Source organism: Protopterus annectens, chromosome 7.part0 (genome assembly GCF_019279795.1).
Source record: "Protopterus annectens isolate FY-2018-M chromosome 7.part0, PAN1.0, whole genome shotgun sequence".
Taxonomy (NCBI): Eukaryota; Metazoa; Chordata; order Ceratodontiformes; family Protopteridae; genus Protopterus; species Protopterus annectens.
In genome coordinates, this window is record NC_056739.1 from 115,775,232 (window position 1) to 115,782,555 (window position 7,324).

The 7,324-nt window shown below is 40.2% G+C and overlaps 1 protein-coding gene across 2 annotated transcripts in view; it reads right to left on the reverse strand.

Moving 5' to 3' along the window:
- SMIM29 (small integral membrane protein 29) overlaps window positions 1–1,757 on the reverse strand; it is a 122,928-nt gene extending 121,171 nt beyond the window's left edge. The window contains exon 1 of one of the 2 annotated variants that reach the window (XM_044076547.1): window positions 1,664–1,757. The gene's annotated coding sequence lies outside the window, so the exon portion shown is untranslated. Of the gene's footprint in view, window positions 1–1,659 lie in introns of both variants that reach the window. The other variant, XM_044076548.1, reaches the window with a different exon arrangement.
- Between the last annotated feature and the right edge of the window lie 5,567 nt (window positions 1,758–7,324).

Sequence of the window (7,324 nt, forward strand, 5' to 3'; positions counted from 1 at the left end):
ATACACCTGAAGTAAGGTGGTTGCAGTAAGTGTAACAGAATTTGGCAATTAATGACATGACTGGTTGTACAGTGCTCATGGCTCTTGCCTGAAGTCCAACTTCACAATATATTGTACTTTGTAAGGGGGATCCTATCTATATGCAGTATTCCAGAGCTGCAGAAATACAATTTAGATTAAAGCAGTAACATCATTTTAGCTTCAACCATTTACTTCTTCAGTAAGAGTCACTGTCACCTTAGCATTCATATGACAAAATACCACTATAGATATGAGACACAGAGACACACACACCTTGACAACTTTGAGGTATGTCTATTCACATGTAACACCGAGATAGTGTAACACTGCGGAATGGTGATAGTCTTTTACAGCAGTGCCTTCACAAATTGTAGCTTCGATGCCAAAAAATGTAAAGTGATTAATGGCAAGAATCCTTTTAGCATGGCGCTCCTTTGGGAGCACAGTCAATGCAAAGCAAATAGGGTTAGCTGAGCGTAGAGTTGCAAGATGATAACTTATAATAATGAACAAGTTCAAGAGGCCAACAGGACACTTTGCTATCCAGCCATATGCGGATTCAATTGGTTAAGAAATAATACTTCCATTTTAGAGTGCCATAAAATGTCTCCAAAACGCAGCTTCCTGTTCTTGAGTCATTATGCACAGAAAAGAGATCAAACTTTCAGGAAAAGGAAAACGACATGAACAGCATGTGTGGTTAGGGATTTAACAATAAATGGACGGTACACGCCCTAAAATGTTACTCATTTTAAAAACAATACGGCTGTACCATTGGTGGGGAGAGGAAGGTGAAGTGCGCAAGATGTGGGTACAAAAGCTTACCAGGCAAGAAGCTGCTGTGTATCTGGAACACAAATAGAGGTGAGGCAATAGTATACTGGGGTTGTTTAAAGTATATTGGTTCGGGGCTTTCAATACACTGCACACCCTAACCCAATGAAATGAGACCGACCTCTAAGGTTATGAATCAGGAACCAACAGATGGAAGGATATAAGACGGAAGAAGTGTATGAAGGACTACTGTTCATGCAATTTAACATGGGGAGGGGTGCAACCACAAGTCCCTGCCTCCGCTTACAACAGGGCATTAATGTAGAGTTATATAGCGAACTGAAAAGAAGGGCAACAACCTTCACTGCAGCAGAAGGTGGTAAGGTAAAGGCCGTATATGTGCATAACAAACATTCGCGGAACCTGACGAGGCGTTGCACTAGTCTAGTTACGTAAACCAATAGGAGCAAAAGGGCTGAAAGCAACTTATTGTTACAAGACAGCACCCTACATGTGTGCACATCACAGGTGGGTGTATGGATGTGAAAATTAAAGGGGAGCGGAAAGGCTGACTTCTAAAATAGGCAACAAAGGAGGAACCAAGTAAAATAACCTGTCAGATCAGCACAATTCGTGGATCTGCCTGAAAAGTTATCAGTCCTGCTCCTAATGACCACAAAACCGCTACAATAGCACATATATATGTATAAAGCACACCCGTAGAAAATGTTAATTATATTACGCCCCGGATGACAGCAGAAGTAACGTAACAATTACTTCAAGGAATTGATTTGCAAGAACTGCACTAGGGAAATGATCCCTCAGTAACCCCACCACCCCCTTATAAAAGAATGAGTTCCGTACCTACCTACAACCAGCACCGGCAAACACCAAATACCAGGAAAAGCTAAAACAAACATGATTGACAGCCAAACAAAACCAATTGGGCACTGACGTTGTTTGCAACTTAACCAATGAAAAGCACTGACTGCAGAATGAGGAAGTGCGGCTAGACAGGTGGAAAAAAGTACGAGTAATAGAAACAAATCGGTAGGTGGCAGCACCTTCCTGCTTTATAGACCAAATGCTTCGTGATTAGTGAACAGGCACCTGTCACTCCAAATGATAGTTTAGTTTCATTTAAATCTTTGAGGATTACGGTCGGATGACGGATGGTGAGCCTTTTTTCTGTCTCTCTGCCTCCACTATTATTGGCTTTGTGTAGAATTTTTGAACAACGAAATCGAGAGATATCTGCCTAAAGTCGAGAAAGTAAAGAATATGTCGGAGCAAGTATGTAGCTGCACACCGAACTGTACAGATTTTCGCAGAAAGTCCGAGATTTTTGCTCATATTTTGGCACGTTTTTCATAAAACTATGTTTTGTGGCAAATTAGTGGCAAATCATTACAAATTGAAGTTAGAACTTAGAAAACAATGATAGACATTTAGTTTCATACTTCATACCTTTCAAAAATAATCCTAATGCAAAACCTGTCAATATATCAACTTTCTAAGATTGATAAGAGCAATATTACAAATGTTCCCTATTTTTTGGCCTTTGTCCTACTTTTATGTATGGCTTTGCCCAGATTTATTGCTGTAAGGGGTTAAGAGGTATGCACAAGCGCTTACCACACTTGGATACCTATCGCTTAAAAATGGACACATTTATCAAAATACTGCCCCCAAGCACTTTAATAAAGTGACATTTTCAGCTGCTCCTGCTAAAACTATTAAATCTTGTACATATTATTAAATGCATCTCTTTAAACATTTGTAGACATAATATGACTTAAAAAAATGTTGATGTCATGCTCAGAAAAAATATACTCAGTAGGAGTACAGAGAGTGTGCCTGGCTACAGCCTTGTGTTAGTCTTAGAGGGTGCGATTTCTCACATTATACAACTTCATGTGCAGTTGGCTGTCATGTCAACCTACCCCCCCCCCCCCCCAACACACACACAGAATAACCTTTCTGTGTTGGTGTTTCAGAGTCTAAGTAGATAATGGCAAACTGCCAAGAGAGTGTGTGTGTGTGTGTGTGTGTGTGTGTGTGTGTGTGTGTGTGTGTGTGTGTGTGTGTGTGTGTATATATATATTTATCATCATTATACTCAACCCCATTTTCTCTCTGGGGTGAGGGTGTCGTTCAGCTGCCACCATCTTTCTTGAATCAGTGCTACTTCTTTATCCTCTTCAAATGTCATGGCTGACTTTGGCCTGTCTTCTGTCACACAATGCAGTCACCTATTTGCTGGATGCCCTAATTTCCTCTTCTCTTTTTCATGTCTTTCCCATTTCATCTTTACCAGATTATCTTTTGCTTTCTTCCTCATGTACCCAAAGCATCATCATCTGTTGTCTTTGACTTTCTCTACAAATGAAGCTACTTTGGCTTCTGCTCTAATAATCTAACTTCTTCGTCTGTCCCACTTTATGCATTCTACCACCTGTCTTAGGCACTTATCTCTATCACCTCTAGCTTGCTTAACTGCTTTGTCTTCACTGCCCAGCATAGCTGGCCTTAGGCATAGGCCAACTAGTCAGCCGCCTAGGGTGCCACTCTTGCAGGGGCACTTTTCCAGTAGTATGGATGGTATAGATAGTCCAGGGATGGGGGCATAGGGAGGTGGTGGGGGTGCTGTGGAGAACTTTTGCCTAGGGCACCACTGGACCAAAGGCCAGTCCTGCTGCCCAGGTTTCTATATCATACAGTAGTACTTATTGCACCACTGTTTTGTACGCCTTATTTTCAGCTTTGGCATTCTTTTGTCACACAGTACCTCTGACACTGTCTGCCAGTTGGCTGCAGCTCCTCTGATTCTAGCTTTGACCTCTTCATTCAGTCTTTCCTTCTCAACTACCCCTCCTAGATACTTGAAGCTGTTAACTACTTCATCTATTTTCCCTTCAGTTTCAGTTCTTATCTTCTCATTTCACATATTTCTGCCATTACAACTGCCTTATTTATTTATTTATTTATTTTACATTTGTTGACCGGGCTAATCTAACTGGATATATGTCCATTTTCAGTAGAGGCCCGGGGAGAAAAGCTCCAAGCATAAGCAGTGACAAAGATTACAATATACAGTAATAGTCAGAATAAATTACAGGAGATTGTTACATTGAGGTTGACATAAGTTATATAGGTTAACACTAAGATCAAATACTGAGAGCAATAATTTGAGAGAGAGCAATCAAAAAAAGAAAAAAAATATTGAGTTGTAAACATTTCTTATATATATATATATATATATATATATATATATATACATATTATTTCTTTATAGGTATGTGACATAGAACACTGGAGTATAGAAGTGTAAGGAGAGCAAAAAGGGGAAAGAGATAACAGGGTTTATCAGTCAGGGTTAGAGCAGAGACAAAGCCAGTGAGTTTTAAGATATTCTTTAAGATGCTTTTTAAAGAGATGAGCGGAAGCAAGAGATGAAAGTTCACTAGGAAGCTGGTTCCAGCTTTTTCCTACTGTGTTGGCGAAAAGTGAGTCCCCAGGTTTGTTGTTAGATTTAATAGTGGAGACTAGACTTTTGTTAGCTGAGCGTAGAGTTTCAAGATTTTTGTAGGGGGTAATCAGATTAGTAAGGATAGGGGTCTTATTAGGGTGGTAAAGGATCTTTTGTGTGATAACAAGTTGTTGACAAAGTAGTTGGTTCTGCAGTTCTAACCATCCCAGTTGTTTGAGGTTGTGACAGTGGTGAGTTCTGAAAGGGGTGCCAGTGGCAAATCTGGCTATGTTATTATAACTAGTAGAAAGTTTGGTGAGGTTGTTTCTAGATAGGTTGGTATATATTGCAGAAGCATAGAAAAGGGTAGAGATCAGGTGAGTCTGGGCAATAGTGATTCTGGCTGAAGGGGTAAGGAAGGGTTTGATTCTGTAAAGGGTGCCTAGTTTTTTGTTGACAGACTTTATTGTAGCATTAATATGGTCATCATAGCTAAGGTTGTTATCAATTGTTACTCCCAGTAGACGGGTTGTAGTGTCAGGGGATATGTTAGTTCCATTGTTAGAGGTTATTGTGAAGTGTGGATGAGGTGACTTATGAGTAGGAGCAAAGAGCAATAATTTTGTTTTTTGGGGGTTTAAAAGGAGACAGTGTTGTATAAACCAATTTTCAACACTGTTAAATACTGTTTGAGTGAGAGACTGGAGAGAGGTTATGGACTTGGCTGAACAAATTAAAGTTGAGTCATCCGCATATTGTATGCAGGTGGCTTGAGGAATTTTGGTACGTAGATCGTTAATAAACAATGAAAAGAGAAGGAGTTCTAAAATAGAGCCTTGTGGTACTCCAATGTTTACAGGGAGAGAAGTAGAAAGATTATTATCCCAAAGTACTGCTTGCTGTCTGTTTTCAAGATAGGATTTAAACCAATGTAGTGCTTGTGTGTCGAGTGATTGGGCTTTTAGTATGTCAATAAGCATGTTATGGTTCACCATATCGAAGGCTTTTGAGAGGTCAGTAAACATATATGTACTCAGGTTTCATCCTATGTGCCTTCAGTCATGAATTCCATTCCCCTATCATTTTATCAGTCACCCTCTAAGAACTTTCATGCAGTGTGACAGGCATTTGATACCTCTATACTGCCCACACTTGTGAATGTCCCCTTTGTTCTTGTACACAGACACTACCATGCTTATTCTGCAGTCATCTGGGACTTTCTGTCTATCATACCTCATAGCCTCGTAGCACAAGAAATATGGACAATGACAAAACTAATGGGGGTCAAAAGCCCAAAAAGAGGGACAGATTTTAAATATTGCTCCTATAAATGTAGAAAGTTGTTGGAGTAATACATTTTGCTTTAGCAAACATTTTCTGAAGGATATTCCAACCCTGGTCCAATCACATCTACTCCTAACCTACATTCTTCCAGCTCCTCACTCACACACTTTTCTCCCCCAGTTCATACTCACCCCCTCCTAAATCCCTAATAATTTTCTCTGTGAACATCCAAAGCATGGTAAACAAAACTACAGAACTTCACTCTTGGATCCACCATAACTCCCTTCATATCTTAACCCTCTTAGAAACCTGGTTAAAGCCTTACATCACTAACTGCAACATCTTACCCCCAGGCTACAATATCTATCAGGCAGACAGAACAAACAAAAGAGGTGGAGGTGTTGCCATCCTCTACTCTGACCAACTTAATATCTCTCCACTCTGTACCCCCTTACCTACCTTTTCCCCTGCAGAAATGCTAATTGTTAACTGCCACCTCAACCCCCATAAAAATTTGCTATCGTATCCATCTATATCCCCCCAGGCAACAACATCCCTATTCTAGAATATTTCTGTCTTGGTAAGCCTAAATATTCCCTATGAAACCATTATACTTGGTGACGTTAATACTGATTGGTCTTCTCTCTCCTCCACTTCCTCTACCCATGCCATCAATCTATATGGCTTCCAACAACTAATATCTTCCCCTACCAGAACTAATACTAATTCCACTTCTGGCTCCATCCTTGACTGGATCCTTATTTCTGATCCTTGTTCCTATCCTGTTTTCTTGCTTATTTTTACGAGTTATTTATAGCACTTTTATTGTCTGCATATACATTTCTACCTAGTTTCACTGTGTGTGAGGTATTAACTAGAAATTTTCTACAATTGTTAAGCATCTGGTTGGGTTTGTTTGTTGTTTCCCACCCTCCCTGTTGGTATCCTGTTTTTATACTTGGTGGCTTTGCAGTTGCCCGTCCCTACTGTAAATTTGATCTGGGACACTCCTCCCAGTCTAGTGTCATTACCTCATTCTACCTAATCCAGGGAGGACATTTGAGAAGACTAACCCACTTAGTTTCTGCTCCTCCTTTCCACTTTACAAAAAAAAAAAATTCTAAGCTTGTTTCCTGCCTTTCCTGTAAGTCGTCTAGTTCAGATACAGATTTGCTGTATCTAGGACTGTTTGTAAGCTTCTGAGCCCACAAGCCTTTCTATGTTGGAGGGGAGCCTTCTAGCTTAATTTTGTTTATTAGAACTAGCCAGTTTTCTAGTTTCAGCACTCAAATCTGTTTCTTTGAGCTCAGCACTTGTTCAGAACTCATTGTAAGCACTAAATAAGATACAAATTACTACAGCACTCAACTTTCCTCACTTGTTTAGAGGAAAACAGTTTTTAGTACTTAATAAATAAGCACATATCCAGGCATGTCTAAGGGTCAGTTCCCGGTGTTTTCTCCTGTCTACCTGATGAATCTGGGCATCTTGGGGCAATGCAGCAATTGCCTCATGTACACAGACAACCCTCTCCTCCTACCACCCAACACTACAACCTGTGAGAGATGCACTTATATAGCCAAACTGGAAGGAAAGCTCTTTTCACCCAAGACTGGACTAGACAGTCAAGAGGAGAAGATAAACACTTGCACCACACCACACTCATCACAAAGTCCCTCAAAACCTACACCACCAAAACACACACATAGAAACACAAAACACACACCTACAGGCTCTCAATAAAAATCTACCCAAGCAACAGGGACCTCCAAAGCA